Source organism: Aedes aegypti, chromosome 2, assembly GCF_002204515.2.
Source record: "Aedes aegypti strain LVP_AGWG chromosome 2, AaegL5.0 Primary Assembly, whole genome shotgun sequence".
Lineage (NCBI taxonomy): Eukaryota > Metazoa > Arthropoda > Insecta > Diptera > Culicidae > Aedes > Aedes aegypti.
In genome coordinates this window covers 425,652,161-425,665,118 of record NC_035108.1, presented here as the reverse complement: position 1 = coordinate 425,665,118, position 12,958 = coordinate 425,652,161, and the positions used below count along the sequence as shown (strand labels likewise).

At 37.8% G+C, this 12,958-nt stretch overlaps 1 protein-coding gene across 1 annotated transcript in view; it reads left to right on the top strand.

The window, feature by feature from the left end:
• The first annotated feature begins 1,135 nt into the window (after window positions 1-1,135).
• Window positions 1,136-12,958, top strand: part of LOC5573133 (ejaculatory bulb-specific protein 3) — a 45,963-nt gene continuing 34,140 nt past the window's right edge. Inside the window, exon 1 of the mRNA XM_001660699.2 lies at window positions 1,136-1,268. The gene's annotated coding sequence lies outside the window, so the exon portion shown is untranslated. The remainder of the gene's footprint in view (window positions 1,269-12,958) is intronic.

Sequence of the window (12,958 nt, the reverse complement as noted above, 5' to 3'; positions counted from 1 at the left end):
GAAATTAGACGTACAAAGGTGAAAACATTTAGAAAAAATCAATTACCCAGTTTTTCGCTTGACAAGAGGGATGATATTATACTTTTTTTTACTATGGGATTTGACAGGTTGAGCTGTGCCTCCTTATCGGGAGCATAATGTATACTCCAATATATTTTTCAGTACAAAACTCATGGAGTGCAACAAAATTTGCAAAAGCTGTTAGATAGTAATGAGCTACACAGTTAAAAATAATGAAGATTACACGTCTTGTAAACATCATTCATGCGATGTAAACATGACGTCATGTAAATTTAAGTCTGAAATCATGTAAAAATGTGTTATATGTCATGTAATCACTCAGGATCCTGCTGGATTACATGACAAATAATTGAAGTTTACATGACATATCATTTAAATATCCATCATATTCGACGCTCCAATTATGTGCATTATATGTCTCAGAAATTTACACGTTTCTTTCGAACTGCGTACAGATTATCAAATGTTTCTTGAGATATTTAAATTATAGATATCAGACAAAAAATAAGTGTGAATAAATGTCTTCAGAGCGAAACGCAGCAGACATTCTCACCACATTCCATCCCTGCCTTGCAATTGACAGGCGCCCTCCAGATTATATCGAATTCACGTTGAGCTCAAGATGGCTTTTATTCAGCCATTCTACAAATTATTTATTTTATTTATGGATTTCATTATAAAAAATAGCTGGAACCCAGGCAAAGTGTTTAATTAACACATACACGAAAAAAAATTGCAATAAAACCAACGTTAAATCATGCACATAGAGGCAACGTCAGAATTGTCGTACATTTACATCATAAACTAAGTACATCAACATAAAGTAAGTTAATGCAAATTGTCGCGTAATCGGTTAAAATTCTTGTTAGATTTCGCGGTGCGTAGTTAAAATTTAGTGAGCACCGTTAATAAAATCAATTAAATTAAAATCTAAACTGAACCATTTTACCCCAAGAGTGCATTTTGCGCCACTTTGCCCTACGGTCAGTGTGGCGATCAAAATCTCCGAAGTGCTGGTCGGTCCCAGAGACTCCTCGTCTGTTCGCCCGCACAAGTCTCCTGCCTGCTCGTCAAGGCGTCAATGGATAAGGCCGGGTAGTCCGTCTAGTCCAGTGCTGTTGCTTCTGCTGCTGGCGGAGGAGTGGTGGAAGCTATAAAGCCAATAAGCTGTTAGCGTCGTCCGATTAGTAGTAGTTTAGTGTTGTTACTAGCGAGGTGGAAGAAAGCGTGAGCAGACTGCGAGAGAGGTGCGTAAATTATTTTTTTTCTATCGTGCGTCGACTGAATTCTTACTGAAAGCGAAGATGAGTGGAGGAGAATCGGTTCTGATGACTCACGAAAGCGAAAATTAAGCGAAGAAAATTGACAAATTGTTGCAATAAAAAACTACACGAGAGGAAAATGTCGAAACAGATGTGCAGAAACAGTGAAAAGTGTACACTAAGTAGTGTAGTACTAACGAAACGACTTGTGGCGAGTGCGGTTTGCCTTAACACGAAACGGCGCAATTTATGTTTCATGTATGTTTTTTTTTTGCACGACCGGTCACCAGCACATGGTCACAATCCCTTCGTGGACTTCGTCGACTTTAAAACCCAGAAGTGATCATTAGGCTCGGCGACGAAAACGACAACGACGCTTGAACTCCCCCAGTTGGCAATGGGCATGTAGTACCGGACCCGATCAGAAATGTGTAGCACAATCATATTACCAATTGTTATTTATAGCAACGATTGATATATTTTGAAATTTCGATTTTTACTGCTCTGGAAACGTCATGTCAAATTTATTACCAAATCAGTTATATTTATAAAAACAGTATGTTTGTTTGTTACTTTATATCAAAATTTCAACATAATCTGTTATTTAAAAAAAAAAAAAAATTGTTAAAGCATGGCATAGCAAATACTGACTATACATTTCAATGGTTGCTACTCCGGAATTAATCGAAAATTATAAGAATTGCACTTCAATCCAAATCAAACTAAATGACTTTCTGCTTACTCTCAAAATGCACATTTTAGCAGAACTCATATTATAGATCAACAACGGCGCTGGCCAAGTCCTTCAAGTCAATTGGAATGGGGAAGGAATGTGTTGCTTCTAGAGACCGAGAATAACTCTGCATCTCCGATCTCCAAGAACATAACGCGTGTATTGCGTTACGGGAGTCTAAATCATAATAATTTGAATGCAAATCATGGTATATTTTTATGAGATGAAAACACACTGGAGTTATGGTATTATGAGTCATAATCATGATTTTGGGCTTATGATTTCTACCCGTGTGGTATATTTTTATATCTTATCAGCTAACCTTATAAACACTGTGTTATAAAGAGGTTTCGGTTTAAAACAAACATCTTAACCTGTAATAATTTGGTTAAACACCAATGATCGGGTTGTCAGTCAGTTGGTCTTTCGGTCGGTCGGAGTGTGGAACCGCATCGCCGTGATGATATAATGAAGTTTAATGGATTTCATAATTTTAATGCCACCCAGCTAGACATCGAGTCGGGCGGTGGTGCCAATGGCAGACACTTGGCCGGCAAATGGAACCATTGCAGGCGGCTTTGCGCTTTTGCGGCACCACCCCGTCCGGGGAGAGAGAGAGAGATGTCTATGCGTTGATGAGCTGCAGCGACTGCCTCAATGCCGCCGCTTCATACCCTTATGCAACGGAATACCCGTTTCCGAAGCTACTGCTGGTCAAAGGTGGAATCGTCTGAGATTGGATCTGTCAAGCTAGACGACGCTCCATGGTTTGTTAGATGCGGTCGGTGGCGTGACACGTGGATCCGTCCGGTTGATCACCAGCCAGTTAAGCCGAAGAACGAAGATTTGAAGGCTTCAAACAAGTTCAGACGGTTAATTGCTAAGTGATAGATGAGAAAATCGCACGGCAGGTGGCGCAAAAGTTCGACCTTAGTGGTATAATCAAAATTTCCAGAAAAACAATCACAGTTGAAAAGAAATGACTACCACACGGTAAATGTTTAATATATTGGCTATAATTTTGCTGAACGAACTCATGTCAAATGGGTAAATATCCATTTTTAATTATAACAGTTTCAAAATTGATTGTGTTAAAGAGCTTTAGCCCCCCGCTGAGGTCAGAGTTCGACTCAAGTGTGGGGCAAAACTTCGCTGGCTGGAACACAAAGCATCGACACTTTTATGTTAGACATACTTTTTACCAGCTATAAAATTATGTTTACAGGGAAATGTACTCTCAATTTTCATAAACAATTGTCTAAAAAACATAATTAATTATAATATACCCAAAAATAGCAATTTTTCGCAAAATTAAGTGAAACTGTGAATGTTTTGTGTTTTTTTTTTTCGTACGATCAGGTAATTGAGGTAATTTACAAATTTTTCCGAGAGTTTCACAAGAGTCAAACTTTTGTCCTACTATGGACCAAAAATGGTTTCCAAGCATTTGTGTAATAACTAAAACACCTCAAAGCATCCTTATGATAGACCTAGAAACGTCCTAGTGTGAAAAGTTGAATAAGATTTTTATCTTTAGTTGGTCCTATGCAATGAAAATTTGACCAAAAATTAAAATTTTTACGTCAAAAATAACAAATAGTTATAAATTTTCCAAATCTCAAACAATTTGTATTATATTTGAAGTGAAAGTCTGTTACTTAAATAACATTCGAACCACCATGACCTTTATAAGTTTTGTTTTGATTTGAGTGAGAAATCTTAATGAGAAACTCCTGCCTCACTCGAACTTTTGCCCCACTTTACTCTAGTGAATTTTCCGGTGATCATGCTCATGAAACCAGAGTATCATTATAAAAAGCGGTGTTGACAAAATTGTTAAGCAAACAAACTCGTTTAATTATATTTCCAAGTTGATTATTGTGGGATCAGAAAACTACTTTGAGGGTGATGTGTCCAAAATAATGAAATTCAGGGCTTCATAATTCAATTATTTTCGACGTATTTTGAATCCCACATGATCATTTGGGCATTTTTATCTCGTAGAAGAACTTTTTTCTCTTCATTTGGGCATGTTCGTTGACTTCGTTACACTGTGCTTTTTATTAATTGGGACAAAACCCCAAAATCACTTCGTTAGGGGGTCCAAAATCGGCTGTTACCATATATATATATATATATATATATATATATATATATATATATATATATATATATATATATATATATATATTTTTTTTTTTTTTTTTTGATTTCGCAAAACCATTGTGGTTTATTATAAGATACACACGGGTAGAAATCAGAACCCAAAAACAAGATTATGACTCATGATATCATGATTCCAGCGTGTTTTCGTCTTATGAAAATACACCATGATTTGGACTCATGATATCATGAGTCAGATTGCCGTAACGCAACACACGCGTTAGGTTTTTGTAGCTGATTGCTCGGAATCATGATTCAAATTCCAAAAATGCTGAGTCGCGCATCCGTTTATAATCGAGAAAAATAAAAAAAAGTTAAAAATAGCATACATTGAGATTCGATCCAAGAACCTTCCGATTGTGAGCCACGTACTCTACCACTCAACCGCTTCGTCATCTTGAAATGTGAGTGATCGATACGAATGTGATGAGGCAAGGTGCACCGCTTAGTGTTTTCATACTGGATGTTACGCTTATGAGGAATCATGATTATGACTCCAGGAACCATGATTTGTGATCCTGATATCATGACCTAACCAATTTATGAATTTCATGATTTGTAAATCATGGTGTGGGGATCAGATTTTTATCCGTGCAGCCTAAGGAAGCTAAAATGCTTGAATATGTGTATCTAATGAAAGTAGGCGTCAGTGAAAAGTTATGGTTTTTTAAGTGGTTTTAATTTCAGAGGTGTCTAAATTACTCACGAATTGATTATACGTGGGTTTTCATATCTGCTAACTTAAATGGAACGAACTTTTTTTTGTAAGGGTACACGTCTATTTGATGAAAATTACTAATTTTAGGCTTACCGTCGATGTCTAGGGGTCTAGGGGTGAAAATGGGCCTTACAAAATCTTAAATATCTCAGCAAATATTTAGAATATTATTGTAAAAATTTCAATCGTGTGTTCTCTAAGATGCCTAAAGTCACCAATTGAAAATTTTCTTCTTGGAACAAGTAGTTTATGTTTAATAAATCGTCAAAAAATCTTGAAAATAAAGCGTTCTTAAAGCTAAACAGCTCGTCATTTTTTTTTTGGCAGCCATGTTGATTTTGCAGCTTGCAATTTCAAAGTGATGATGAAACTCGGTCATCATAAGTAATATTGATTCAGAAAAGTATCACTACTTGCGCTTTCATGTAGAAAATATGCTGATACCTTTTCAGCTATGCCACTGCAAACCCGTGTAATTTTCTTAACTTTGCAATCGTTAAATATATTAGCCACAATCATCGATGCATAGTACAAATTTCAATGACGGCCTACTTCGCCTTAAAATTACCATTTTAGGGTGGCATTGAACGTCATACTTATAGGAGAATGATTATCATTTTAAAACCTCATATTGTTGTTCATAATACGTATTATCATTAATAAGTATTGTAAGTAGTGTCAAACATGAGCTCAGGACAATGTTTATGTTTTGTTCATGATACGAACCAATTCCAGTTCCTTTGACTCAATGTCACCCTCTCGATGCTCGTATACTGTGTAGCAAAAGGCCTTCTGTGATCAGTGATGCAAATGCTCATCACATCATCCTGGGGGACCTCAGATATTGACTTGCGAGGCTCCAGTCTGATGGAATACTTAATATAGACAATCGCTCAACCTTCATGGTATCTACTAGCGCAAAAGTATTAGATATAACGCTCTGCTCGAGTAGAATCAGTCACGAGTTGACGAATTGGCATGTATCAGATCATCGCTACATGCTCTTTGAACATTCAAATGTAACTACGCAGATTTTGCGTTCAAAGAATTCCCGGTCAACAAACTGGGAATTGGTTGCGACCAAATTTCATGGATACTCTCAAGCCATTGAAAATCCAAGTGATTTGGATGATGCCGTTGATATTACAACATCCTACATTATGGAAGCTATTGAAGAAGCATGTCCTCTGCGATCTGTGAAGACTAGAGGAACCCCATGGTGTAATTTCGATCTGACTAGACTCTGGAAACAATGTAGAAGGAGTTGGAACAAACGACGTTCAGCTGAATCAGAGTCGTTCGAGTTGGCTTGCAAGGCTTATAAGAAGGCTCTTCGTTCTGCTGAACGATCCGGCTGAAAAAAAAACCTTCGTACAAATGTTTCCAGTTTGAGTGATGTCAATCGGCTCAACAAAATCTTTGCAAAATCTAAGGATATCCAACTCGCTTACCAAAAGGTTGACTTCTTTTGATGAAGAAGTTTGAGAATGTATGTTCAATAAGCATTTTCCCGAATGAATGGACATAGCTTCTATGAATACACGAATGGGCACTAGGCCGTCCCTTATTTTTCCGAAAATGCGAAATGTTATAAGTTTGTCATTGTAAAGTGCTCGTTTTGTTAAGAAAAAAAAAAAACTGGTAAAAAATTGAAGTCCGTACCTGAACGCTAAGTGGTCCCCCAACGGTCCTGAAGGTATTAGGTGTAGATGACCCCGTGCACGAAATCGAGCTCGCTGTTCTAGTGCACGCAGCATGAGTACGAATTGTCCTGCGCGCGTTGATAATCAGCATATAAGTCTGTATTCTTTGGGATGACTCAAATGTTACGTAATGCAAAATTTGCCAATTTTAGACTCCCTCCCTCCCCCACGTTGCAGCTTTTGTATGAAGAATTTAAAATTTATGTACGGACCGTAACACTACGGAAGGGGGTCCTTCCCCCTGTTGCGTTACGTAATATTTAAACGATCCCTTTATAGTTATGAATTTTATGTCAGCGTGCAGTGCTGTGATGATATCCACAGTAAAAAATATTATTTTACTTAAAATTCTATGCTGATTATCAATTTGTTACTAGTGGCTTTTCGTACTCGTGTTGCGTATTCCAATTTCGAAGTGCTGGGTGAAGCTGCAGATAAATTCTTGGGCGGCAACTTAGCACAAACTATATTGGAATAGTTCGGAATCGTGTCGTCAAACAAAATTAAACATTACTGAGCATTCTCCAAAGAGTGCCGAAGTATTTAAAGTATATACTGCCGACTCAACTGTCAAATATCCTGCGTGCTAACTCATTTGTAAGTGATAGTTGTTGTGGAGTTTAGATACCCAGACAACCAGAAATCGCATGAAAGTTCACGTTATAACTCGTTTATTCATACTAATTACATCAAACCCGCAAAACACCGTGGATAAACTCGTCAGATTGATTAGTTTCCTCGCATAAAACACTTCTTTTTTGAGTTCATTTGTACATTTCGTTTCGTCTCGTACATTCCTACAAAGAAAGTCGAATCAATCCGTAGCAGCTGTCAAATCAACATATGTTATCATAAGTTAAGTCGCAGAAGATCACAGGTTAGTCCGATAGAATATTTATACACTCGCATTGTATGTTATTATTCATCACATAATATATGCACGCATATCGCTTCCACTTTTGTACGTAGAAGGTCTTTTCGCGACATCTTATAAGTGAAATTTTGCACATATAAAGCCTCCAGGAGATTTCGTTATACGTAGGAGAACATGGTCCAATTCGGACCTAGTAACAGTTTTTTGGCCATATCTTTTCAGCACGATTAAAAGCATGAAAAGTTTTATGTTTTCGTGAAAGCGCAATTCAGCGCGCACATTTTTCTCTCAGACAGTTTTGTGATAGCTCCTACCAGGACATGGCTAGACATGTTTGAACCAACTTCTCCAAAAGGTCCGAATTGGACCAACCCTGTTCCAATTTGGAACCCCCATGTTCTAATTCGGCCCACCCTATATTTCATCATTATTTGCAATGTTAGTAACAAAATATAACTCAGATTTGTTTGGTATTAAAACTTATTGAACTTTTTCTGCAAGCGCAAGCATAAAAAATAAACTCAATGTGTGAGAAATTTCAAACTAATTCGAGTCAGAACACGCTCAAGTGAAATATGAATTTCATTAAACAATACATCAGAAACTTGTTCAAAATTGGATACAGTCAACTCTTCCTGACTCGATTTTGAACAGACTATCGTGTATGGGAGCTATCGAGATGAAGTACACATATTTTCAAATTTTAGAGCTTTTTTTATTTATTTTGACAAAATACAATCAAAAAAGTAATTTTGAAGATGAATATTGTAAAATTTTTCACACATTATAACACACTATAACTTATTCTATTGACACTCTCCAACGTAGTTGATTCTATACCTCACATTCTCCCTCTGCTCCAAAGAAATTGTAGTCAAATAAAAAAAAAAAAAACAAATATGAATGGACAAAGTTTTCAGAACATATTATAAAACTGAAAAACACTTATTTGGTTTGTGTATCTTTATCCCCATTGTTTTTTCTTTTTTGTTCATTATCAGTATTCATCTAATTGCGACCTATACGACACACCTCGGATAGTTAGACTCGGTGTAAAATGTTAGTTTTGGAAAATCTCTCCTTATCAATTATTTTACTTACTATGCGTGTTTTTATTTGTCAGAGAGAGATGGGAACTGGCATATGATTCCACAGTATGAATATTTGATGGTCAGTTCTCCATGCCACGTAACTTTTGCACTACAGAAGAATTTATCCACATCTTTGTGAGTTTATGCTGTTCCGCTCAAGAAAGGTAGAAATTTCTGCGGAAGAAATGGTTAAGAAATTTTCTACAGCAAGATACATTTGAATTGACATATCTTTCCAACTGCTTACTGCAATTAAGGAAAAATGCTTTTCCTGACCATGTCTTGCAATAAATTTTCCACGCATTGAGATTCTATGAACCATGACTCAAATTTAAGATAGAATCAAATACCATCAATGGATGCTGCTCATTCAGCATTCATTCTTAATTAAATTTTAATCATTTGTCGACATATTCTAATATTTAATCAATGTACATTTCCATGACTTGAACCTCACGACAAACAACATGGATTTGACAATAGGCCTATTCTCAAGACGTTCCAAATCAGCTGATCGGAGAGCTCTTTGAGAGTTCTTCTATGGAGATGACAGTCCCGTGTTAGCACCGGTCCTCCACTGATGTAAACAAATGCATAGACGGACCTGTCACATGAAAAGTCCTATTGCACAAAGAAAAAAAAAATTGTCATGTTTTCACTTTGTCGCCATACAACTTGTTGGGTTTCTTCCCCTACGGCAAACAATACGCTCTGTAATTTAAATCTAAAATTTGCTCAATGCAAAACAATGGAATCGCCGAAAGTCTCTTCAAAAGAGTTGTACCAATCCACTCTTAACCTTCGGGCTGTCGCGCTGTTGTACTTTGTACAACAGTTGTGATTTATATGCTATCATTTTGCAACAAAGATATCTATCGACACCAAACCAAAATGTATTCCTCAAGAATCTTCTTAAGAGCAATACTCGACAGTTTTTATTTACAGTATGGCCGTTTATAATACGGTAAAATCAACAAATGTACATGGAAGTCGCATAATAATGAACGCACTATATACGGTTCGAGTAAACCAGTTTGAAATCGGTATATCTCAAAATCCAGATAGTATAGAAACTTGGGGTCTTTAGTAAAGTTTTTCTGGAGGTGAAGCGTTATCTGATAGTACCTAATTTAATTCGGAATTTGACCGCTAGGTGGCACTAGTGGGCATGGAAGTTTTACTTTTGTTTTACAGATATTTCAGGATCCTGACCATTTAGAAGGATGGCGTCTTCGGCAAAGTTGTTTAGTAAGTTAAGGACTATTATCATTCAAACTAGTTGATTCAAAATTTTGCCACTAGGCGGCGCTAGTGAGCATGAAACTTTTTTGGCAGATATCTCAGGAGCCTGACCACTTAGAAAGATAATGTCTTCGGCTAAGTAGCTCAGTAGCTCAAGGGCTATCATTGTTTGAGCCAAGAAATAGGATATTTTGCCACCAGGCGGCGTTTGTGAGCATGAAATTTTTGTTTTGCGGATACTGCAGGATCTTGACTTTTTAGACAGCTACTTTCGGCAAAGTTGTTTAGAAGCCCAGGGACTATCATTATTTTACAAAATCTCGGTCTTTAAGGATTAAAAAAAAAGAATTTGAGCTTCTGAACAACTCTGCCAAATACGCCATCTTTTTAAGTGATCAGGCTCCTGAGATATTCGCGAAACAAATGTTTTAAGCTCACTAGAGCCGCCTGGTGGCAAAATTTTGAATCAACTAGCTCAAACAATAATAGTCCTTGAGTTACCGAACAACTTTGCCGAAGACGCCATCTTTCTAAGTGGTCAGGATCCTGAGATCTGCGAAACAAAAGTTTCATGCTCACTAGCGCCGCCTAGTGGCAAAATCCCAAATCTCTTGTCAGATAAAATGATAGCCCTTGAGCTACTGAACAATTTTGCCGAAGACGTCATCTTTTTAAGTGGTCAGACTCCTGGGATATTCGCAAAACTAAGGGTGTTGTACAAAGTACAACGCGAGACTACTCGCGTTACAAAAATTCGCGCGACGACCGAAAGGTTAAATGGGAAACACGAAAGAACGCATTCGCCATAGTATCAATGAATGCTTTCAGCGGAATGTATGGATTTCGCGCTCACTGAATCATTTAGCCGGGTGTATTCCCAGTCAGTGAGCGCTCATCAGCACTCAAACGCGAATTCCACTCGTGTGGAATCGGAATGTACGCTACAGCAATCGGATGCCTTCGGCACACGAAGTCGATAGTGAATCATTTTGTTGCCGTTTTTGTCTAACTTGTCGCTCGGAGAACAAATAGAATAGGGTCGGTGTTCCCTTAGTGGACAGTCCCCTATAGTCGCACTAGTGGCTTTTTACGGCCGTTTTGCTATAAACCTTTTCAAAACATTTTTTGACATGAAGGTCAGTAGCTATTTACCCAAGTATATTGATATACAGCTTGATTTTGTTCAAAAAATGATCTAAATAATTAGTTTTGCTTTAAATTTGAGCTCCCTTGCGCCTATAGTAAACCTATTGTTCCTATAGTAGCACTACTGAGAGAAACTATTTTTTATTTTACAAAATAATTGATGAATTAAGAACTATTTTTACATCAAACGAAAGCTTTTGATCCACACTTTGTAGGAAAAATATAAAAGTTTTATAAACATACGGTTTTGATAAGTATTTTGCCAACGCCGGGATGCTAGTGCTACTATAGGAACAGAAATTAGACATAGTGCTACTATAGGCACATGTATATACATCTATAGTGGCACACGCGATAATGAATGCAAACATTTGAGTTTTCGTAGTTTTCAAATTTTTCTCACAAAACCAAGATAAAAAGCTATCAGATGATGGAAAAAAATGACGATAGCGTTATTTTTCGATTTTATACGAATTTTTGTTCTTAGCTATGCGGCTATTGGTACATCGACCCTACGCATTGGAAATTGAAACACTTGGTTGGAGAAAAGGCAACCTCGCTCTTGAATGCGAAGGGAAGTGAGCGAGAGTAACGCAATAATCAAGTGAATGTTTCCCATGCTTGGTCTCTTCTGCCACGGTAAATAACATGCTCTAAGAATCTGTTTTCACTACGTACATTGCAGAGTCTTTTCCCTACAGCAAACAGAACGCTCTAAGATTTCTAATTGAAATTTGTACAATACAAAACAAATTTGATAAATTTCTCAATTTTATCAGACATCAGATTCTGCCGGGGCACGTCTTCCCCCACGGCAATTCTTGAGTGAAATTGATTTCAGAAGCCTGAATCTTCAAAACATTCTATTATTCATAAAGCCGCTGTGATAATGAGTTATAGGCTCACTTTACGCTCATGCGTTTTGCAGTTCGTTTTTTAGGGCGTTGAACCTATTATGGTATGGAGCTACATGCTTCGCTTATGCGATTTTTCCTCTTCAAAGGACCAAATCCCTATTTCGTCCCATCTTTCTCATCCCTTTCCTTTTTCATTCGATACCTAGATAATGAAACAGGCTCGAATATGGCGATGGCACAAATCCTCCAATTCGCTGGTAATACGTTTGTACTGATAAGCATTTCGTATTAAAAATTATGTACAATTTTCTTCTGAATTAATGGTGAGATACGCTACGTCGAATCAAAAGTAAAAGTTTTTGGTATTGACTAGAGCTTTTTCTTCAAGCTTCTGTCTACCGTGTGCCTCTCCATTGTACCAACCATTCTATCGTTGTTCTGATAACATCATTAGACCAGTTCAATTCTCCGCGTCACGTACGTGCTGCAGTGCAGCTCAAAGTCGTTGTCGTTGGTCGTTTGCACCATTAGCGTCATGACCAATGTCAGAAGAATAAGGCAGTGGCTCACTGCTGGAACGATCCGCGAATACTGATGAAGCCTGGCTACTCTCGGTGACATTGCTGCGGCTGTCTTATTCCGCTGTCGGTTCCATCAATTCAATCACCATCCGAATGCGGCATTGTCATTTCCTCCACCCTCTACGTAGTCATCTAACTAGCCAAGCATGCAACCAATTGCTACTACCAGTGGTTTATCAGTTTATCAACTCAGTCACGAAACGTTGTACCCCGTTGAACCCGCAATTTGAAACTGTAAAACAGACGGTAATTTTCCGCAAACAATAGTGTTCCTTAACAAGCCAGGACCTCGAACGGGAAACCCCAACCGATGTGAACACCCTTATCGAAGTCGGCGTATCGCCAGTGGAAGAATCGGAGTAATGATTCAACGGTCATACTAATGACTCTCTCTAGGACAAAACGCAAGTAGCAACGTTTGCTTTCAAGTTCACCCACATTTACGATTGGACTCATTATCGTCCAGTCTCGGGTAGTGTGTCAGGTAAATAGACCCGGCGCCACAACAACTGGAGCCCCGCGTGTAGTGAACGCCCCTTGTTGAGGCCCAGGTGGTTGTTACCGATG